A 25184-nucleotide genomic window follows, 5' to 3' on the forward strand; every position below is an offset into this window, starting at 1 on the left:
TTTCTCCTATCAGGATCGAAAGACCTCGCGATTCTGAGTATTAATCGCGTAAAAAATACCCATGTTACAAAAAAAGTGGGGTGAACAACTTTGAAAAAAAATGGCCCATTTATTTATGATTGACGAGTCTGGTGACCAGAGGGCTGGCAGCTACTTTGACCAGCGATTAAACTTGGCCATTCAAAAATAAGCGTGTTACAAAACACAGAGAAACTAAAAAGCCAAAAATAATAAACCTTTGAATTCAGATTTCTTATCGGATTGCAATAATCTAAACATCCAAAACCAGACCGTCGCCTGTCCTGTTTGCCCCACCCATCCATACGCAGGCTGGCCCCGACTCCAAAAATAATTGATTTGTTTATAATTTGGATGTTTAGATTATTGCAATCCAATAAGAAATCTGAATTCAAAGGTTTATTATTTTTGGCTTTTTAGTTTCTCTGTGTTTTGTAACACGCTTATTTTTGAAGGCGGTTTTATTTTTTGTTAAAAAGTTTATTTATTTGTTGATTTTTAGTGGTTCCTAGTGATATTTTTATTATTTTTTATTATTATTTATTATTAAATACGGCTGTAACCTCATAATTACAATATTGCCCCGCAAAACTCTGGAAAGAGTTTGACTGCAGGAACAACAGTCTCTCATATGTATAATACTTAATCTTAATAATTTACTTTATAAACATTTTTACAGCATGACACATATTATAACAGTTTAACAAAATTAGAACAAATTATATTAAGGTAATGTATTCAGGTAGTGCTTTTTTAACTGGTTTTTGAATTTATTAGGGTGCTTTTCACTTCGGATGGCTTCAGGTAAGCTATTGAGCAGATATGGGATGCGCTTTTTTAGCGATCTGTCTCCAAAGTAGTTATGTATTCTGGGCACGGATAGCTTACCTGTAGCCACCGCTTTAGTATAGTAGCTATGGCCTATGGGATCTACTGATATATTAGAAGCGTTTTGCACTAGACAGCCATGGTTATTGACTGCAAGCAGGTATTTATGTTTAAGGCTGACTGGTAATATTTTGCATATTTTAAAAAGTAATCTATAGTTGCCTTTACATTTGGCTTTGGTTTTGTTGTTAACTAATAGTTTTAAAAATCTAAGTTGAATGTTTTCTAGTTTATCTATGTTGGTCTTAGTGGTTAATCCGTAGCTATCTAGTGCATAACTTAATATTGAATCTACAAGTGACATGTAAAGACACCGCAAAGTGCCTGTTGGCACTCTGAATTTTAAATGAAAAAATTTACCTAGTAAAACTCTGAGCTTATCATAAATAAAGTTTACATGTAGCGACCAGGATAAATGTTCATCAATTTGCATTCCAAGGTATGTGACACATTTAACTTGTTCTATAGGTCTACATGTACAGTTAATAATATTTTGGTGAAAACAAGGATAACTGTGGGCATATAAACATAATGGAATATTGTTGATAGGTAGATACGGAGAGTGTATAAGTAGTAGTTTGGTTTTGTCAGCATTGAGAACTATGCCATTGTCATGGGACCACTTAACGACTGAGTCTATGTCTTGCTGTACAAGTCGAATGGTGTCCTCAATATCAGTGCCGGCGCGCAGAGCACAGAGGTCGTCCGCAAACATGTATGCCGAGCAATACTGCAGCACCCCGCACAAGCTGTTGACGTGCATCAGGTAGCAGACTGGACCACACCCTGAGCCCTGCGGAACCCCACACTCGACTGCACACTCGTGACTGAAGGTGTTCCCAACCCTGACTTTGTAGGTGCGCGAAGTGAGGTAGTCGCGGAACCACGAGTTCAGCGGCTCTCTCACTCCACACTCGGACATGGCATTCAAAAGGGTGTTCTGTTCCAGTGTGTCAAACGCCTTTTTAAAGTCAAAGAATACGGCCAGTACAATTTTTTTATCATTTAGGTAGTTATTGACATCGTCTGTAAATTTAGAAAGTAAGGTCGTGGTGCTTTTTCCCTTTTGAAAGCCATGTTGGCAAGGATTTAAGATATTATTTTTACTGAGGTAGGTGCTAAGTTGGTCTATTACACATTTTTCCATGATTTTGTCGATACTAGATAATATGGCGATTGGTCTATAATTGGAGAAAGATTTGCGACTACCTTTTTTGTATATGGGCCGAACTATTGCTTCTTTAAGTTTATGGGGGAAAGTATGATGTTTGACTGATAAATTTACTAATTTGGCAATGATTGGGCTTATTTTGTTAGCAACAAGTTTTATGTCAGACATGCGTATGAGGTCGCTACCAGGTGACTTATTTACATTACAGTTATTAATTATTTTTCTCACTTGATGACTTTTTACGGGCTGCCATCTCATACACATGTCTGCATTTTTTACATATGAATCTCTTTCGAGCCAGGTTTCGTTACACAGGTGTTTAATGTCTTTTATTTCGTCTGAAAAGGTAGAAGCAAATTTATTACATATGTACTGATCATCGCCTAAACTTTGCATATTAGTATGTATAGTATCATCCAAGCTTTTTTTGTCTTTTCCCATTAATATGTGAATCCTTTCCCAAATTTTCTTTATGTTTTTATTACATTCAATTATGCAGTTTTTGCCTTTAGGCGGAGTAAGTCATTTTCTTTACCAGTCACTTTCTGGTTAGGTCACGTTCTGAAGACGCCACTTTCTGTGGACGTCAAGTTCTAAGGAGGCCACTTTCTGAGAGCGTCACGTTCCGAGAATGTCACTTTCTTAGATTGCCACTTTCTGAGTTCGTCACTTTCCGAGTTCGCCACTTTCTGAGTTTGCCACTTTCGGATTTCGCCACTTTCTGACTTTCTCACGTTCTGGGTTCGTCACTTTATGAGTTTGCCTCTTTCTGACTTCGCCACTTTCTGACTTTGTCACTTTCTGATTTCGTCACTTTTAGGTACCTACAAGAAGTTTATTTTTAACCCCCGACGCAAAAACGGAGGGGTGTTATAAGTTTGACGTGTCTGTCTGTCTGTCTGTCTGTCTGTCTGTCTGTCCGTCCGTCTGTCTGTCTGTCTGTCTGTCTGTTTGTCTGTCTGTGAGTGTGTCTGTCTGTGGCATCGTAGCTCCCGAACGGATGAACCGATTTAGATTTAGTTTTTTTTGTCTGAAAGCTGAGTTAGTCGGGAGTGTTCTTAGCCATGTTTCATGAAAATCGGTCTACTATGTCGCAGTCGGGGGTTTTTTCAAAATTTTAATTTTGTGGTTAGGTTATATTTTTTTAAGACTGCGTCAACCTTTTATGGTATTTATAAAAAGTTGCTAAGATATTTGGAATTATATGTGAAGATAATAAAATAATGCGTAATATTTTAAGTTAGTAACATTTAGGAAGCGATCGCACGACGTACTCGTAGTAGTGTGCGTGTCTATTACGCATACATATAGCGAGCCAAGCCACGCCGCTCTAAACATCTAATCTGTACAAGCTAAAAGGTTGACGCAACCTTAAGAAAAATAAAATAAACTTCTTGTAGGTACCTAAAAGTGACGAAATCAGAAAGTGACAAAGTCAGAAAGTGGCGAAGTCAGAAAGCGGCAAACTCATAAAGTGACGAACCCAGAACGTGACAAAGTCAGAAAGTGGCGAAGTCAGAAAGCGGCAAACTCATAAAGTGACGAACCCAGAACGTGACAAAGTCAGAAAGTGGCGAACTCAGAAAGTGGCGAACTCAGAAAGTGACGAACTCAGAAAGTGGCGAACTGAGAAAGTGACGAACTCAGAAAATGGCAATCTAAGAAAGTGACATTCTCAGAACGTGACACTCTAAGAAAGTGGCGTCCTCAGAACGTGGCATCCACAGAAAGTGGCGTCTTCAGAACGTGACCTAACCAGAAAGTGACTAGTAAAGAAAATGACGTACTCCGCCTAAAGGAGTTTTTGTCATACATATTTTTACATTTGTTAATAACTTTATTACATTTATTTCTGTACCTCGTATAACTAATACGTTTCATCATGTTTTTGGGTTCATTGTGCCATATATCAAAAAGTCTATCCCTCTCAGTTATCATTTTCTTAATATTATCAGTCATCCATGGCTTATTATTTCTGTTGTTATGATTATGCTTTATTATTTTATTAACATAGCATACGTCATAAATGTTTGTAAATATTTGCGTTAGCGCATTATATAATTCAATTGGGCTATCTAATGACATAATGGCATCAAAGTTAGTTTGTAATAACAATTCTCGGACCTTACGGTTATCAAGGACTCGTCGCCGCTCAGCGTTCGCCGAACAGGCCCCGTAGCCGAATGGCATTTCTCCGACGCCAAACGAAAGCGATACGCCGCTGGCTCTGTCGCGCCAATACGCAAGCGCGATAGAGATAGATATCTACTAGCGCTTCGTTTCGTGAGCGATTGTGCCATTCGGCTAGCCACCCAGTTCCCAATTGAGCCACCCGTGTTGTCGGCGGCGCCGCTGTCACGCGGACCCGGCTTCGCGGAACTTGCGAGGTCGCCGGGCCCGCCCGACACCGGCGGTGCGCGTTCCCACTGCACTAAAGCTGATACGAAATAGTGATCAGATATTTTTTGTTCGATGACGGCTGAGCAAACACGAGTCATCATAGGTAAAGATGTTCTTATATAGATATGGTCGATGCAAGATTCAACAACTTTGTCTAAAACGATTTCTTTGCGCGTAACACAGTTAATACATTTAGTCAAACCAAATTCACTCATTATAGTTTCATATTCTGAGACATATTTGTTAAGTTTATTTAATAAGTTTATATTTATATCACCACAATATTCAATTATTTTGTCTTGCTTAGATATTTTAGGTGGTCTGTATATACACAGCAGGTTAAAAGTTACATTTTTTTTTAACGAGTGAAATGGAAACGGAAACGATTATATGTATCAGTCCGAATATATGTACAGTAGTGAAAGAATTATCCTTTAACTCCTAACCGTTGAGGAGTTGACCTTCCATCATCAGCTCAGCCACATAAAATTATTACCATCAGGCGTAAATACTGGTGTACCTTTGAAAAATACACTAAAAACCTTACATGTGCCTATAACATTTGAAGAGTTCCCTCGATTTCTCCAAGATCCCATTATCAGACCCCGACTTGGTGTCAATGGGACCATCTCGGGGTTATACCCATTCGATCAAAAAAAAATTTTTGAAAATCGGTCCACGATTCTCGGAGATATCGAGTAACATACATACAAAAAAAAAAAAAACATTCAGTCGAATTGAGAACCTCCTCCTTTTTTGAAGTCGGTTAAAAAACATTCAGTCGAATTGAGAACCTCCTCCTTTTTTGAAGTCGGTTAAAAAGGCAACGCTGCCAGCCTACCGGGCACCATTACCACCGACGAAGACTTGGGGCCCATTTCTTATAACTGAAAGTTACAAGTGTTAGGATACTATTTTTATATTTACAATGTACATACATACCTACATACAATCACGCCTGTTCCCCAAAAAGGGGTAGGCAGAGCACATGAAACTGCTAAAGTGCACTCTTGGCAAATAAGGGGTTGAAAGGAAACGAAACACAACGAAACGATTTACAATGTTTTAGTGAATAAATACGTTTTTCTTGTCTATCTAAGCTAAGTGCAATGTAAAAAGTATCTGTACTGATTAGTCACGTGACGGGTCACGTGACTGATCCCTTCATCTGAAGTATTGACCGAACTAGTCAGTCAGAGGTGACATCGGAACGTTAACGGTCGAGCAATATTTCAGGTGTTTGGTATTTGGTAATTATAATTGTAAACAGGTCTGTACGTTTTGTTTGTTAAAACAGGGACATAAATGACGGTCATGTGTGCAGTAAAATGCAAGAGTATTAAAATATCCTTTGTGCCAAATAATAGTTATTTGTTATACAAGGGGGCAAAGTTGTATTTTAACGCCGAGTGTGGAATTGAAAAACGAGCAAGTGAAAGGATTCTATAGTTGAACCACGAGCGAAGCAAGTGGTTCGAGAATAGAATCCTGAACTTGCGAGTTTTTTAACACACGAGAAGTAAAATACATTTGCACCCGAGTGTAACACAAAACTTTTCCCCTCACTATAGCGAGGAAACTACAACGCAAAAACTGCATTTATCACTGCTTCCAGTAGTTTCACAGGTGGTAAATCATCTTTATTACTAGATTCAACTACTTTTATCAATTTTAAAGCAGTTAATTTGACTTTATTCAAGGTCAAATTACTTTACTCACTAGTGAATAAAATGCGTTTTTACTCACTGGTATTAAAGGACAAAACACGTGTTTCCGAGCTAGTGAGGGGAAAATGTACATTGTTCGATTACAACCAGCGCTGTTTCACTTAATAGTTATACTCCTTTTATCAGTTACAGGCGGAAGTCACTGTTATGTGACAAGTTGGAAAGAGACTTCCGCTTGTAATTGTAACTTTCAGTTTTGAGAAATGGGCCCCTGTGTGCGTATCGTGAGCGTATCGTGAAGCGTTTGGGCGTTCGGCTACGCACACTGGGGACAATTTTTTATTTGTAAATATATTTTAAGTTAATTATTTTTAAGCTGTACATAATACTGCATTTTGTTTTTTATTAAGTTAATGTTTTTTTTTCATAATGTATTATTGCTTATAAAAAAATATGATTCAAAATCATAATTTAAACCAGGCAGGGAAGGACATCAAGTTATTTTTTTTTATAAGAAACTTTCTGATATGTTTTTGAAGTGAATAAATAAGGTACCTTACAACATAAGTTCGTGTTTTACGAAAATTTAAGTAATTAGGTATTTTTTTACCACACCAACAAGTAAAAAATCTCAACCAAAGTTGACGTTCATAATCAGTAATTTTTTTACTCAATAATACAGAGTGGGGCCTGTAACAAAGGCGAAGAATTGAACTCTAGGCTATTCTCCTTATACTGATCAACATTTGTTCGGCGACTTTTAAAAATAACTTGCATTTTGATTTTTATCACCCTTGAAAGTTTTTTCTAAGAGGTAATGTATTGCGAATTCTGTTAAGTCTAAAGTGTGACAGACAACGTCAATGACAACAATAATGGCGTACATTGATGCTAATATTTATTTTGTATGAAAAATTAAAAATTTAAAGACTTCATAATTTTTAAAAGTCACTGAACAAATGTTGTTGTATTATCATCGTACATTTGGCTACGTATGTTCCCTTAACCTTTTATAGATTTGAAAATGTTAAGTGATTGTATTATGCATTTCGTTGACGAGGGTGCCACCTGAAACCTGTCAATCAATCATAAGTATAATAACAACTGCAGACTAAGTTATAGAATAGCTTAAGTAAAAATGTCAAAATAGAGGTTTTTCTCTAAAACGTATCGAGTATCCAAATGAAACTAAAATTATTATTTTTCACCACACCAACTGGTAAAGGCTTACTTTGCTATTCGAAAACAGATAGCAAAATTGCATTTTATTCACAAGAGTGCAAAGTAATTTCATACAAATTTTAACTTTTAACAAAGAGTTAGGGCGTCGTTTGCGGGAGAGGGGCTGCGATCCTCGTTCTGGGTCGTATCTGATCCAACAGGTCTCCATTGCCGTCCAGCGGGGTACCTAATGCAGCGGGAATAATGGGGACTTTTGAGCCAGGTACGATCCAGGGAGGAATATTTTAGTTTTAGTGTATGACCTACCTGATTTATTTTGTATTGATTTAATTTATGTTACATTTTATATCATTGAATTAAATAAACGAATTTTTTATAATTTTAACTTGACATCTTGAGTTGGCTGGTAGAATTTACATAAATGATGAATAAACCTAGTAAATGATGATTTTGAATAATAAATATTGAATAAATTGATAGATTTAATGAGTTTAATATGTATGTAATGTGTAGAAAGAAAATTATAAATCAACAAATACCTACTTTCAGTCATCTTTAGTTATCTAGTGGACCGCCTACCATTTTGAATATGCAGTTTGAGTGCAAACTTGAAAATAAAACTGTCTATGGTATGGTTCTTTGAAGCCTGGCCACTAAGACGAATCGAGCCGAGTTTAATCGAGTTCTCATACATTTGAATGCGATTCGACGCGTCGCCAATGAACGCAGCAGAAAACGAAGGAGTCTCGACTCTGCGAATTGGTTTGTTAAGTTGGTAGCAATGTATTTACTGAACTGTAACAGCTATATCGTGCTACTGCTACTAAATGTTTTCAGGGTATAGACTAGATAGTCTTGTCCTGACATCTTTTATGTAGGGTTTTAAAGTTCTATGCACGACCTTGTAACTCACGAATAACAGTACGGGAGTAGAAAAAACGTGATATGTGATACACGTTCGTAACTCTTGTCGATTTAAACACTCACTTGGGTCATGTTTTAGTTTATCGCCACTCGTTTCGAACATTCCTCTTTTTGCACTTGTATCGTAATGCACTATGTATAAAACATATAGGTACCTACACATTTATTTTTAAGTTAGTTTTACTTTATGCCTCATACTTAAAAATTAGAAATTGTTGTATGTAATCTTGTTTTTAATAAAATCTATACATAAAAAAAAAAATGTTGTTTTCGTCTGATTACGTAAAAGTATACTTTAAAAATATTTTGCTGTTATTAGTTCATAATAAAATATGGTAATATTAAATTTTTATTCTTTTATAAAACACGTGTTTCCGACTTAGTGAGGGGAAAACATAATTATTTAAGAAAAATACATCTTTAATTGTGCCAAAGTTTTCCAAATGTGTTGCTTATCGATAACAAGAAATTAAATACACTAGTTTTCTAAAAACAGCTACAACAGTTTACTGAAATATTTCAATGAAATGTAAATGTTACCAATCATCCCTTGAGAGACACTGCCCGCCCAACTTTTGGGTAACATTTCATAATTTTATTAAAAGCTATATAAAATAACCAACTACATTTTAATACTACCCCTAACTAACTACTTAGTATATTTTTCATCACATTTGCTGTTTAAAGGTATCATTACGTCTACGTGTACTGAAGCATAATGTACTATTTTATTCCCAAGGGAATAATGGATTTAGTTTTAAAAATTAATACAATCCGTACAATACTTCAGGCAAAGGGGATGTTTCAATCTGCCAAGGATTTTTATTGCACATCAAAAATTTGACTATTAAGCTATAAAATATATTATACGGTATGAAAAATGCATTTTATTTATGTTTTACAATTATTTCAGTGTGTTTTGCATTTATTTCGTAAAATTTAACTCAGATAATTTGTTATAATTTACAATCTGACAATATGCTCTCTACTCGCGCTTGACCGCGGGCGTACGCGAGGCACCCACCGTTGCCTAGCAACGGAGAGTACAACAGATAAAAATAAGTACAATTTTAGTTCAATTATTATGATTTAATGCTTTTTTGAACGTTGCATTTAATTTATATGCAGTATTTTCGTGTTTGTTTTCGTTCAAAAAGTGTTTGTTATCAAAAACAATGGATTTAATATGAATAATCTGATGTAGATCAAGATACACTACTGGTCGCAACGCCGCCGGTTGAAGGTTTTGCCTTATGACTGTTTCCTCTGTATTTTTCTCTCAAATGTGATGAAAAACATTGTGTGTAACTCGGGGAGTATGAATATTACTAACTCGAGTCTTTAAATGGGACCTATGGGATCATTATGCCTGAAATAAAAGCTTTTTATTTTTATTTATTTATTTATTATTATTTAAATCGCTCCGGCAAGCCGTCGCGATTTGACTTCCTCTCGTTAGTAATATTCATTCCATTTCGTTCCATTAAATTCCATATTTCGTTCCATTAAAAAAATTAAACTCAAATCTCTGCACAATAAGTTAATAGTTATTTTCCCCTCACTGGCTCGGAAACACGTGTTTTGTCCTTTAATACCAGCGGGTAAAAACGCATTTTATACACTAGTGGGTAAAGCAATTTGACCTTGAATAATGTCAAATTAACTGCTTCAAAATTGATAAAAGTAGGTGAATCTAGTAATAAAGATGATTTACCACCTGTGGAACTAGCAGTGATAAACGCATTTTTTGCGTTGCAGTTTCCTCGCTATAGTGAGGGGAAAAGTTTTGTGTTACACTCGGGTGCAAATTTATTTTGCTTCTCGTGTGTTAAAAAACTCGCAAGTTCAGGATTCTATTCACGAACCACTCGCTTCGCTAGTGGTTCAACTATAGAATCTTTTCACTTGCTCGTTATTCAATTCCACACTCGGCGTTAAAATACAACTTTGCCCCCTTGTATAACAAATAAATATTTTTAATAATAACTCTGAAACTAGGCGAAATCCGGAAAAGTATAACATTGACATTGTAGTCTTAAAATGGGATCAGGAATACATACATACATACAATCACGCCTGTATCCCATAGAGAGGTAGGCAGAACACATGAAACTACTAAAGCTGCCACTCTTGGCAAATAAGGGGTTGAAAGAAAACGAAACTGTGACATAGAAATAGAAATAGAAAATATTTATTTGGCATACAGATACATAATAAAAATAAGTACATAATACTTAATAACTAGTACACCAAATAGGATGCCACTCAGCGAATACCGTGTCTTATAGACGCGGCACTGGTTTTCAGGGCACCCAGAATAGTTATTTGTTATACAAGGGGGCAAAGTTGTATTTTAACGCCGAGTGTGGAATTGAAAAACGAGCAAGTGAAAGGATTCTATAGTTGAACCACGAGCGAAGCGAGTGGTTCGAGAATAGAATCCTGAACTTGCGAGTTTTTTAACACACGAGAAGTAAAATACATTTGCACCCGAGTGTAACACAAAACTTTTCCCCTCACTATAGCGAGGAAACTACAACGCAAAAAATGCGTTTATCACTGCTTCCAGTAGTTCCACAGGTGGTAAATCATCTTTATTACTAGATTCACCTAGTTTCATCAATTTTAAAGCAGTTAATTTGACTTTATTCAAGGTCAAATTACTTTACCCACTAGTGGATAAAATGCGTTTTTACCCGCTGGTATTAAAGGACAAAACACGTGTTTCCGAGCTAGTGAGGGGAAAAATTAATAACTAGGTCTTATAACTAAACAGAACGTATGATCACTATATCACATCAGAATATGCTGTTAAAATCTCTCGCAATGCTCACGAACACTGTGTATATCGGACATCCGCAGCAACCGTATGCCTCAGCCGTCATTCTGACATGTTCACAAATTAGCTAAACTATTTAACCCGCGAATGTCGGCTGCAGGAAAGGGTTAAATCTTCATTTACGGAGAAATCATACCGTGATCCTCACATCGTACACACATTCATTACATTCGTATCTTACCGTGGGCCTCAGTCAATCTGTGTAAGAATGTCCTATAATATTTATTTATTTATTTTATTTATTTTATTTATGAAATAAAACTATGGAAACGGATTAAATCGCGTATAATGAATTTAAAATACATCCCGACGTTTCGAACTCTTTACAGCGTTCGTGGTCAACGGGTGACTGAGGAAAAATTAAAGTCACCCGTTGACCACGAACGCTGTAAAGAGTTCGAAACGTCGGGATGTATTTTAAATTCATTATACGCGATTTAATCCGTTTCCATAGTTTTATTTCATGAGTAACTATCGCGGTAACCGAAGACAATATTATTTTATTTATCATGCCTTTGTTATAAACTTATCTACTGTGCTGTTGTTAACCGCCGACGCAAAAACGACGGGGTGTTATATGTTGGACGTGTCTGTCTGTCTGTCTGTGTGTGTCTGTCTGGTGGTATCGTAGCTCCCGAACGGATGAACCGATTTAGATTAAGCTTTTTTTTAGTTCCAATGCTGAGTTAGGTAGGAGTGTTTTTAACCCCCGACGCAAAAACGAAGGGGTGTTATAAGTTTGACGTGTCTGTCTGTCTGTCTGTCCGTCTGTCTGTCTGTCTGTCCGTCTGTCTGTCTGTCTGTCTGTCTGTCTGTCTGTCTGTCTGTCTGTCTGTCTGTCTGTCTGTCTCTGTCTGTCTGTCTGTCTGTCTGTCTGTCTGTCTGTCCGTCCGTCCGTCCGTCCGTCTGTCTGTCTGTCTGTCTGTCTGTCTGTCTGTCTGTCTGTCTGTCTGTCTGTCTGTCTGTCTGTCTGTCTGTCTGTCTGTCTGTCTGTCTGTCTCTGTCTGTCTGTCTGTCTGTCTGTCTGTCTGTCTGTCTGTCTGTCTGTCCGTCCGTCTGTCCGTCCGTCTGTCTGTCTGTCTGTCTGTCTGTCTGTCTGTCTGTCTGTCTGTCTGTCTGTCTGTCTGTCTGTCTGTCTGTTTGTCTGTCTGTGTGTGTGTCTGTCTGTGGCATCGTAGCTCCCGAACGGATGAACCGATTTAGATTTAGTTTTTTTTGTCTGAAAGCTGAGTTAGTCGGGAGTGTTCTTAGCCATGTTTCATGAAAATCGGTCTACTATGTCGCGGTCGGGGTTTTTTTCATAGTATAATTTTAATAGTATAATTTGTAGTATGTATTTCTTTGTTATTTCCTGTATAAGCAGTTCTTCAACATTATTTTGTTGCTGAATAAAAAAATCATTATACATTGATAGGCTAAATAATAGTGCATTACCGACACAAGTGCGAAAAGGCACTTCCTTTTTAACACGCTTTTATTAGGTCGTCGTGTATGTAACTATGTATGTAATGGAATCTAAGGAAGCTAATTTAACCATCTTCCAGGAGTCGTAGCGTAATGAAAATTGGCAGCTATATGTAGTTCCGATGACAATACAATAATATGGTACTGTTGAGCTGATCTGATGATGGAGTCGGAAGATATGAACTGGAACTACATGATGGAACATCGTATCATAGCCGTTTTTGGGTTTCTTAGAAAAGTCTTGTAATGAACTTTGACTACAATTAGGTTTCAAGGTCTGATGATGAAGCCGAAAGATATGAACTGGAACTACATGATGGAACATCGTATCATAGCTGTTTTTGGGTTTCTTAGAAAAGTCTTGTAATGAACTTTGACTACGATTAGGTTTCAAGGTCTGATGATGAAGCCCCCCCCCCCCCCCCGCATAAAAGAAAGATCAACGTAGTATTTAAAATAAGTTGGGTTAGCGTTTTCTTGTGACCTTTAAGAGCAAACAAAGGGCTCGGGGGGCGAAGCCCCCCGCATGAAAGAAAGATCAACGTAGTATTTAAGATAAGTTGGGTTAGCGTTTTCTTGTGACCTTTCAAAGCAAACAAAGGGGGGCTCGGGGGGCGAAGCCCACCGCATAAAAGAAAGATCAACGTTGTATTTAAAATAAGTTGGGTTAAGGTTTTCTTGTGATCCTTAAGAGTAAAAAAAGGGGGCTCGGGGGCGAAGCCCCCGCATGAAAGAAAGATCAACGTAGTATTTAGAATAAGTTGGGTTAGCGTTTTCTTGTGACCTTTAAGAGCAAACAAAGGGGGGCTCGGGGGGCGAAGCCCCCCGCATGAAAGAAAGATCAACGTAGTATTTAAGATAAGTTGGGTTAAAGTTTTCTTGTGACCTTTAAAAGCAAAAAAGGGGGGCTCGGGGGGGCAAAGCCCCCCGCATAAAAGAAAGATAAACGTTGTATTTTAAATAAGTTGGGTTAGGGTTTTCTTGTTACCCTTAAGAGTAACGAAAAGGGGGGGCTCGGGGGGCGAAGCCCCCGCATAAAAGAAAGATTAACGTAGTATTTAAAATAAGTTGGGTTAGCGTTTTCTTGTGGCCTTTAAGAATAAACAAAGGGGGGCTCGGGGGGCGAAGCCCCCCGCATAAAAGAAAGATCAACGTTGTATTTAAAATAAGTTGGGTTAGCGTTTTCTTGTGACCTTTAAGAGCAAACAAAGGGGCTCGGGGGCGAAGCCCCCGCATGAAAGAAAGATCAACGTTGTATTTAAAATAAGTTGGGTTAGGGTTTTCTTGTTACCCTTAAGAGTAACGAAAAGGGGGCTCGGGGGCGAAGCCCCCGCATAAAAGAAAGATTGACGTAGTATTTAAAATAAGTTGGGTTAGCGTTTTCTTGTGACCTTTAAGAGCAAACAAAGGGGGCTCGGGGGGCGAAGCCCCCGGCATAAAAGAAAGATCAACATTGTATTTAAAATAAGTTGGTTTAGGGTTTTCTTGTGACCCTTAAGAGTAACGAAAAGGGGGGCTCGGGGGGCGAAGCCCCCCGCATAAAAGAAAGATCAACATAGTATTTAAAATAAGTTGGGTTATGGTTTTCTTGTGACCCTTAAGAGCAAACAAAGGGGGGCTCGGGGGGCGAAGCCCCCCGCATGAAAGAAAGATCAACGTAGTATTTAAGATAAGTTGGGTTAGCGTTTTCTTGTGGCCTGTAAGAGCAAACAAAGGGGGGCTCGGGGGGCGAAGCCCCCGCATAAAAGTAAGATAAACGTTGTATTTTAAATAAGTTGGGTTAGGGTTTTCTTGTTACCCTTAAGAGTAACGAAAAGGGGGGCTCGGGGGGCGAAGCCCCCGCATAAAAGAAAGATTAACGTAGTATTTAAAATAAGTTGGGTTAGCGTTATCTTGTGACCTTTAAGAGCAAACAAAGGTGGGCTCGGGGGGCGAAGCCCCCCGCATAAAAGAAAGATCAACGTTGTATTTAAAATAAGTTGGGTTAGCGTTTTCTTGTGACCTTTAAGAGCAAACAAAGGGGGGCTCGGGGGGCGAAGCCCCCCGCATAAAAGAAAGATCAACGTTGTATTTAAAATAAGTTGGGTAATGGTTTTCCTGTGACCCTTAAGAGCAAATAAAGGGGGGCTCGGCAAAAAAGAAATACTTAAATTTTGTTTTGAATTAGTTGAAATGTGACAATATTTTCTAATCGAGTCAAACAAAATCCCACTAGCTGAGAGCTTCAAAACAATGTATGGCGAAAGTATGTCTCTCTAATGTCTTCAAGAAGTCCGCGATGGCACATGTCTATATTGTCTATCTTTTACGGATAACTTTCTAGGTATAAACATTTTTATGATAATACCGTAATAAGAAGGTAGCCGCTAGTTATTATTAAGTAGCAATTAGCAATAAGTACACGTTAAGCCACAAATGGCATGTAAAATCCGCCTACTTGAAATAAATTTATGTATAAATGTTAAAAGTATTTCATTATTAATGACTAAAAAGTATCAAATAAATTAATAGTTTAAAAAACACTATAAAACACGCGTTTATAAATGCACGTAAAAGCCAAAAATAAATTATGGATCGTTCAAGTTGTCTCTATTTGTGAGCTGAAGTTTAAAAACTATGTGCTTTTAATTATAATATTTGATTGTAAAAGCGTGGGGCGCTGGAACAGGAAAGACTTTCTTGTAAACAAATATATACTAATCCGAACTTCCTGGCGAATGAAGTTGCATAAGAACATAACGTTTACATATGCCGCCTAAGGGTTACCAAAGAGAACCAAAGATATCTCGTCCACGAACAAGAACTCTGCATCCTGTCACTGTAGACACTTTCCCCTTTTGTACTTTGATTACCGGAAAAAAGCGGCGTTATAAGTGTCGGTGACTGTCGACTCTCCTCGCTACTAGCGCATATTTTGTCAGAGTTCGACAAACTGGTACCTACTTTGAACACTGACTTTTAATTGATTTGACTGTTTAATGTAGAACCTACTAGTCATGCTGCAACTCCAGTTAGCGCGTCAATCTGTGTAACCTCCTTCCCGTAACATAGCATAATTTGATTTATCAGCAATCATTTTACATTTATTGTAAATGAAATTAGAATGTCGCTCAGATTAATTATAACACTAGATAGTGTTTCCGAACATCCTAGTGCAGCGCATGCGGAGCAAGTGCGAATTTGAGAGAAAAATTTTTTCGCACTTGTGTGATACATCAGATTCTGTCCGAACGGCCCTCGCAGTACTCAATTGTCCGAAAAGTCGTTCTAGAAACATCTCCCGAAAAAAAATTAATTTGCGAGTAATATGGTAGTTTGTGTCGAGAATGGATGTTATAACACAACATATAATAAAAAGAAACCGCCCGATATTACATTTTACGTGAAAGTATAGAGTTTAAGGTGATATTTTTACGAAATAGTAAATACTAAAATTGAAATTTTCGTCGTTCGCCATTTCTTATAAATGTTGCCAGTCCAATAATTTTTTTTCCGCCAAATGATGTTTAAAATATAAGTAACAACAATTTTAGGTTCTTTGTATGTATATTTAATGAAATACATTTTGAAATGAAAAAATATTTTTCTAAGTTTAAAGACAAACATTTTGTTGTTTTATCGAAATTCTAATTCTAGCTAAGAATTATAGCATAATAGCACTATAATAACACTCCCAATTCGTAGATGGTAAAAACAAATCGATAGCATAAGTAGAACAGTTCTTAAGATATTTAGAAATGTGACAGACAGACTGACGGCCAGAGTCGCACCATACCAAAAGGGTTCCTGTTGTACCTGGTTACTTTATATACCTAACAGGTAACCAACCAGAAATTTATCTGTATAGGCACTCAATATGTATATTTTTAAAATAAATTAATTTCAACCATTACTTACAACATTTCCATGGAATACGCACTAAAATTAGTAATTAATTATTATAACCAAGTACAACGACTTTTTAAAAATCCCAACTTCGAGCGAAATCCTTTTTCTCTGGCAACATTTTTTATATGCATGTGTGCGTGGGGTGAGCGTAAAACAGGAGCGTTCCACGCACACATCGATCGGGTTTTGGCTTCATTGTTGGCCGATGAGTTGAAACTATATTTCTATGTGTAATAAACAGATTATTCATATTTCCATTGTTTTTGGTAACAAACACTTTTTGAAAATACTGCATATAAATTAAATGCAACGTTCATATTAAATCATAATAATTGTACCGTACCAATATATTTTATAGCTTAATAGTCAAATTTTTGTTGTGCAATAAAAATCCTTGGCAGATTGAAACATCCTTTGCCTGAAGTATTGTACGGATTGTATTAATTTTTAAAACTAAATCCATTCCCTTGGGAATAAAATAGTACATTATGCTTCAGTACACGTAGACGTAATGATACCTTTAAACAGCAAATGTGATGAAAAAATATTTATACACCCCTATAAAGGCAATAAAGTTCTCTATACATATTTACAATATAACACTTTGGCTGTATTCATAGCTTGCTGACTGTACCTACCTGTGTGAATATTAATTCTGTCAAATCTAAAGTTTCCAGCGCTAGTCCACGTATTTCCCGTTTTAGACCAGTCAAATAAGAAAGAAAGTAAGACAACCGAACCACAAAATTAAAATTTTGAAAAAACCCCCGACCGCGACATAGTGGACCGATTTTCATGAAACATGGCTAAGAAAACTCCCCAAAGCTTTCAAACGAAACATAAACTAAATCTAAATCGGTTCATCCGTTCGGGAGCTACGATGCCACAGACAGACACACTTCCAAACAAACAGACTGACAGACTGACAGACAGACAGACACGTCAAACTTATAACACCCCGTCGTTTTTACGTCGTTCCCTCCTCCGGCAGGACTCGAACCTGCGACCTATGACTTTGCCGGAGCTCAGTGCTCAGATGGCGAGAGGGATAGCTCCGGCAAAGCCTTTGGTGCCTGCTGGAGGAGTGAATTTTTCCTTTAATTTAAAAAATATTTTCTCATTATTAAAGAGTCTTTTACAACTCTAAAGTTGCTTTAGTTATAAATAAATAAATATATGGGGGACACCTTTCACAGATCAACTTAGCCCCAAACTAGGCAAAGCTTGTACTATGGGTGCTAACGCCGTGTCTTGCGTGGGCGACGGTCGCGCGACCGCGACCGTCGCCGTCGCGTCTCATCGCATCGTCTACTTCCATATCGATAAGGTTTGATTTCGTATGCGTCGCATCGCCGTCGCGCGACCATCGCGCGACCGTCGCCCACGCAAGCCACGGCGTAAGCGACGATATACATACTTAAATAGATAAATACATACATCTATGTACACCATGCCTCAGGAACAAATATCTGTGTTCATCACACAAATAAATACCCTTACCGGGATTCGAAACAAGGACCGCGGCTCAGCAGGAAGGGTCACTACCGACTGAGCTAGACCGGTCGTTATCTTTTATTTGTATCAGTCTGTATTTTTTTTTTTCATTATGTTAATTTTTTTTTTAGATGTACATTGACAATTAGAGACTCTATACATTTCTAACATCTCTTATTAATCATAGTAACTTTGTACTTTAGTTGAATTCGTACTATTTATTGTAATTGATGACATGTAAAAGTGCCCCTGTGGCCTACTTGCTGAATAAATAAATTTTGATTTTTTTGAAATGATCAGTTTAAATAAAAAAAAAAAATAGGACATTCTTACACAGATTGACTGAGTCCCACGGTAAGCTCAAGAAGGCCTGTGTTGTGGGTACTCAGACAACGATATATATAATATATGAATACTTATATACATAGAAAAACATCCATGACTCAGGATCAAATATCTGTGTTCATCACAGAAATAAATGCCCTTACCGGGATTCGAACCCAGGACCGCGGCTTAGTCGGCAGGATTACCCGAGACCAGGGGACTGATTTTTGAATTTCGATCGCACGTTCGAAAGTCTGTGGAAAACGACGGAATGCTATTTTTAAAAAAGGACGGCTAGTAATTTTAAATCTAGTGGTAATGACCACTCGTTTTCGATTCTGTTGGTAGAATTTAAATCGCTAGTAGTGGAGATATTATTGAACGCAATTCACGAAATCTAATAGTTGACATTCAAAAAATTGGCTCCCTGACCTACCCTAGGCCAGACCGGCCGTCAAAATAAAATTCATAAATGATAAAATGAGCATTTCTGTTTTGGCCAGTTTATTTTTTTAGGGAATTTTAGGTCAATTGTACTCAGAATCACGAGTACTTTCAATCTCACTGGGAGACAAAAAGTGTCCCAGAATTTCCATACATTTTTGTTACTTCCCTCTTGTGTCACTCCACACAACATGGACGGAAAATGGTAACAAAATAAGAAAAAATCGTATTGGACAATTTTTTTAACTACTAGGATTGAAAAAGCTAGTGATTCTGAGTAGAAATAGCATATTTTTTTCAAAAACATCACATTTCATCAAAGTGGCAAAAAAAAGAAATGCTCAAATATAAAATTTAGTTTTGTGCCTATTTGACTGGGGTACAACTCCGCCCACCTGTTGGCGCGCTATAAAACCACGGCGCGGGTTACTCGCTCGCAGTACGTTCCGAACCTGTCTGCAATCCTGTCCATTAGGTAAGTACACCCTGTATAAACTTACATTTACCGTATGAAAAAAATGGCCAAGTCGGCACGTCTTGAAAAAAATATATATTTGTACATATATTATTGATATTTAAAAAATACAATACAAGACTACGTACCTACCAGACTCTCAAATCATATTTTTTTGCGGATTAATTCGATGGTTTTTTTTTGTAATCAGGTTAGATATTATTTATTAGGTCGGTTTTATTGTGTATTTAACACATGTTGGATAATATGGTAAAATTTAAAGCTAAAATGAGACTAAGTATTAAAAAAAATGAATTTAAAAATATTTATATGTGAATAAAAACAAGACTCCAAACTCCGAAGTATTAAAAAAAATATGGGCCTGTCCAGGGTGTCCATTAGGTTTATACTATATCGTGCGAAAAAATTGGGCAGTTGGGCACTGACTTGATTTTGATACGTCTAAATTAACAATTTAATACGAAATTTTGTCAAACTTGAATGTTCAATATTTACAAGTATAATAAAGCAGGAACTACGACTTCGTATATATATTTTTTTCTACTCCCGAACTGTTATACATCTATTACAGGGTCGTGCATAGATCTTTAAAACCCTACATAAAAGTCCATTCCCCAAAGCCAGCGTCCGCCGGCTTTCCACGCATGCGCGCAGTATCGAAAAAACTGAAAACGCATTGTTTGGCTCTGTAACCATGGCAACACATTGTTATAACGATACTGCGTGCGTGCGTGGGAAGAATTTGGGCAGCTGAGCTGACAGTGGAAACCTTTGCGTCAAAATACAGAAAACAGTGTGAATTTCACGAAAGCTGTTCAAGAAAACTATTAAAAACTAAGTGCATGGTCGTAGAAAAAGTATTGTATGCAACGGTGTTTAACTGAGTCAAAAAATACTCGTGGCGTCTTAATAACAATTTTCGGCTTCGCCTCAAATTGTTACCCAGCCACTCCTCCTTTTTTGAGCTACTTTAAACGCCTGTTGCATAAAATACTATAAATATGTTACTATTGTTACTCTTATAAAAGCTCGCATTACACCACAAAAAAAGAATAAGAAAATATAATAATTTTGTAAAAAAAAGGGTTCTGATAGACTTTTACACTTAACTGCATGACATTGACAAAGATTTATTCAAATTTTAATATTGACACGCTGTCAAAAGAGTCACAAACATATGATGCATATATACACCGTGTTTTTATTGAATTCCGTTAACTTTAAGGGAATGTTCTTTAGGTGAATTACAATAAATGTCTCTAAGAAACTAGTGTTTTAACTCCTTTTATTATCGAGCTATTCGTAAAAGTCATTTAATGCCTTAACTGGTTAATTCAATGGATAAAAAAGGTCTATCATAAAAAAAAGTTAATAATATGTTAAATATTTTTTTACGGGTTACACGCTCGGGTTACTGCAATCCTGTAAATTAGGTAAGTCACACCCTGTATAAACTTACATAAATTGACTACTTATTACGTCATTTTGCCAAACTAGAATTTACACGTCAATATTTATGTCAAAAAAAAACAATAATTTTCTAACTAAATAAATATTCATCCATATTACAAAAACTGAAAAAAAATGTGTGTTTTGAAACATTTCTACGTGTAACTCGTCAAATTTCAAGGAATTTCCATAATATTTTATGGGAAATTAAACTTTCCAATTGTACATTTTTATTCAGACAAATTTTCCAACTTTTTGGAAACTTAGCGTAATTTGCACCTTTGTCACTAATGCTATAAAAATCTCGGATTTTTAAAGAAAACTTACTATGCTATAAATATTAAAGAGTTATTGCAATTTAAGTCATAATAGGGTAGTCCGTTTTCACATTATCCGATCCGATATCGGATATCGGAAGGATTTCAATGGAAAAAATCTAAGATGGCGCCTATAATGTATGGGATATCGGTCCTACTTCCGATATCGGATCGGATAATGTGAAAACACACTAAGGCGACACTAGCGCCACTTTCGATATCTTCAAAATCACATATTTTTCATTAATATTTCTTCATCAGTCGCTAACAAAACACATTTAGTAGGTATTTTACAAAACACTGTAATTATACACTTAAAACTTGAATCCCTAACTAAGCTCAAGATTCTATTTTGCAATGCCTCACTACGCTCAGGGTTCAGTTAGGTATAGACTTCTTTTGTTTTTTCAGGATTCAATGTGTAAATATGATATTTTGCTCCCTCGTGAGGCAATCTACTACTTCCGTGGTATAGAATCCCATATTAAAGTCGATATTTTTTTTATACTACGTCGGTGGCAAACAAGCATCAAGGATCAAGGGAAAATAAGGGCTCAATTGTAGGGATAACCGATCCCTATTTTTTTATACCACGTCCGTGGCAAACAAGCATACGGTCCGCCTGATGAAAAGCGGTCACCGTAACCTGTGGACGACTGCAATACTTAAAAGGTTGCGCGTTGCCGACCAATTAGAAACTTGTACTCCTTTTTACTGTGCACTTATTTCTAAGGAGGGTTCGGGGTTCCTCTTAAAACGGCGTTTTTGTATGGAAAGCGAATCTTAAAGTTAATTACTCCCACAAAGTGTACGAGTAACTAGGTAAGTTTCAAAATTCACGGCAGAGTAAGACGAAGAGTTTTCTAATTTGCTTTCAAAGTTCGTAAACGGTGGTTAGATTAGATCATTCGGTTATAACTTTATTCTGTTGCTTAGAATGTTGATGTATATTTTGGCATTTAAATGGTATTAAATTACAATTAATTTCAACCTTAAACCTTAGGTTAAGAATTTCACCACCGCCTTTTCTTGCTTGGGTGTCGTAGAATTCGACTTTTCTAATTTCCTTTCATATATTATAAACTGAAATAGATAACATACACTAAAGAAAAAGCGATCAAGCCCACTGGTAGCGAAGCTGGGAATCGAACCCGGGTCTCCAGCTATCGCGGCTGACGTGCTCAAACCACTACACCACCCCGACCGCCGAGGTACCCGTCGAAATTTCTCTAGTGTATGTTATCTTCGAAGGCTAGGCGCCTTTGACCAACTCTAAGGGCGAGCAATGTGTGCTTGCACCTCCTATATGAATCCTTTTGTAGGATTACGATATAGCTAGAGAGATGGTGCTGCCATCTATCGACGTAGGGAACAAATCAAATTATTTTATTAAATATTTTTTGATTTGTTTTTTTTTTAGTAGTAACACTACTATATATAAATTATAAATTTAAATTATAATTCCTTTCAGAAATTTCACCGCTCGCTTTTTATTTGATATTCTGTTCAATATCTCCACTATAGAGTATACAGGCTGGCTCATTCAAATCGGTCAGTATGGGAAAGTCTAAAACTATAAGACATACGAAGATCTGAGGGCCGATTTTTGAGTTTCACGCGTTCGAGTTCAGAAAATTGTCACTGAAAATAATAGGCAAGTCACCGTTTTCAACCGGTATTTTAGTGACAGTGAGACTCAAAAATCGGCCCCCAGTTTCATGTTCTCTGATTTAAATATTTATACTTAATTATAATTATAATCCATCTAACTTTTGAGCCATAAATTAAAAAAAAATATGAAAAAATCGCAAAAATAGAACTTTATAAAGACTTTCTAGGAAAATTATTTTGAACTTGATAGGTTGAACAGTTTTTGAAAAGAATACGGGAAACTACGGAACCCTACACTTAGCGTGGCCCGACACGCTCTTGGCCGGTTTTTTAACAAGTTGACTACATTCTGCGGTCGGTACGGTTTCATATTAAAAGATATCTCGGCTCTAATTGAAAATGGTAATGGCGCCAATAATACGAGTAATATTTAATAACCATGCCAAGCGAGAATAACAATATTATGCGTCTATTGCAAAGGTATTGTCTTAAAAAACTAATATGCATATATTTTTTTTACTTAAATACACTACACCTAGGGAACAAATGAAATTATTTTATTAAATCTTTTTTGATTTGTTGTTTTTAAATGTTTTTGAATTATAAAATGAAATAGATATTATCGTAACACATACACACATTGATCACATCGAAATCGTATCGTCATCGAGGTCGTACATGAAAGAAAACAACGACAAGGCCCACTGGTGGCCGAGCCGGTAATCGAACCCGCTTACGTGGCTAACGTCCTTACCACTAGACTTGGCGGGTGGTCTAGTAGTAAGGACGTTAGCCACGTAAGCTATTATATATGTATATAAGTATCTATTTCAGTTTAATATCATTATTTTCAATTTCATTGATCTCCTAAAAATAAAATTCTATTTTTACTAAATTGTATTTAACCAAAATATGATATTTATTGCCAAAAAAATCATTAGTCTTAATTCAGAGCCTTCCTTGGTGTTTATTATCTTTCAACACTGCAATATTGTAAAAATAATAAATTGCTTCAGAGCCATTTTATTACTTTTTACCACGCCAACTGGTAAACTCTCTTGATTGTTCAAAAACGGATAAGAAAGTTGCTTTTTATCCACAAGAGCGCAAAGTAATTTCATATACAACCTGTTTTATTGAATTCCGTTAACGTTAAGGGAAGGTTCTTTAGATCAAATACAATTAATTTGTCTAAGATACAAGCGTCTTAAATTTTACGGTTATAAAGTTATTAAAAAAATTAAGATAACAACTGAACAAATAACATATTAGGAATTGGTAAATGCTGTCTGTGTACACAGCATTTACCAATACCTAATATGTTATCGACACACAAAAGTAAGAAAAAAAAAACACACCAACTACACAAAATATAAACTAAGTTATGTACAAAACCCTATATTATTTACAAGTATGTACATAACCCAATCCAAGTCCTTAAAGCCCCACGTTGGGCGCCAATGTAGCCGGCTAGTCAGCGGAGAAATGAAACAAAGGTTCTTTAAGTAAATAATAATAATTATAATGAAAAATATATACAATAAAATAGGAGATGTCTGTCAGTACGCGAGGAAAATAAATAACGTCACTGGCCTTTAAGTCGGGTTTTGAGACGTGTATTAACCGCGGGTCTCCTCTTGAATACAGCCAGCGACGTATGGCAGTAGAACCCAGCGGAGGAACTCAACAAACCTCTTGCGTCGATGGTTAAAGACGTTGATCCTCTTTAGTAGAGTAAAAGGCTGCATAAGAAGGCAGCCTAATACACTGTTTTTGTAAGTACAGACACAAATCATATATTTTAAATATAATTAATTTCAAGTAAAACAGTAGTAATTTCCTTCCAGCGTAGAGAAAATTTTGCCGTCCCCGAAACAAAAGACGTGCGACAAGCTTATTATTTTTTCCTCAGCGGCCAGTGCGCGCGGCGGCTGCAACATGGAGGTTTGCCATATTACACATGTGCCGTCAATCACTTGACACTAACTATAGAATGTAATTCTTAAGGGTCTCTCACACTAATAAATTAATTAATTTTTTTTTTGCGAATTTTACTAAAAGTGATCCTGTAGGATGGTTCCTGATAATGAACCTAACGACGTGTCGAATTTAACGGAAAATAAAAAAACACGGTGTATATTTTAACTTGATGTCCTGAGCTGGCTACCTAGGCTAATGGTTCAAATAACAAATAACTATACAGGGTGAAATAAAAAGGAACGTTCACACTTTGCATAGTGACTTTTGAGGTCACAATGAACACTTTTTTTTTTTAATTTATTGAAAACAAAGATTTTCTAGTTTTTTTCGCCAAACTTACGTTTAACGGCGAAATTAAGCACTCATTTTCAAAGTTAGTACCTTAAATTATCTTGAAAGACTTATTCTAGTGTTAATACATAATTACCGCGAAAAAAATGGCTATTCCATAGAAATGAACGGCATCATGTCAGTCGAAATGTATGAAACAGTCAAATTTTATAATGCGATGTCAGCATTGGTCTCATCCATACTAATATTATAAATGGGAAAGTGTGTGTGTCTGTTTGTTTGTCCGTCTTTCACGGCAAAACGGAGCGACGAATTTATGTGATTTTTTAAGTGGAGATAGTTGAAGGGATGGAGAGTG

General features: G+C 36.6%; 1 protein-coding gene across 2 annotated transcripts in view; it reads left to right on the forward strand.

The window, feature by feature from the left end:
* Positions 1-25184, forward strand: part of LOC125238630 (pro-neuropeptide Y-like) — a 139999-nt gene that overhangs the window by 51971 nt on the left and 62844 nt on the right. Inside the window, exon 1 of one of the 2 annotated variants that reach the window (XM_048145994.1) lies at positions 19148-19178. The exons of the other annotated variant lie outside the window; for it this stretch is intronic. The gene's annotated coding sequence lies outside the window, so the exon portion shown is untranslated. Of the gene's footprint in view, positions 1-19147; positions 19179-25184 lie in introns of those variants that run through there. 2 annotated transcript variants of the gene reach the window in all.

This window comes from Leguminivora glycinivorella, chromosome 24 (assembly GCF_023078275.1).
Source record: "Leguminivora glycinivorella isolate SPB_JAAS2020 chromosome 24, LegGlyc_1.1, whole genome shotgun sequence".
NCBI classification, from domain to species: domain Eukaryota; kingdom Metazoa; phylum Arthropoda; class Insecta; order Lepidoptera; family Tortricidae; genus Leguminivora; species Leguminivora glycinivorella.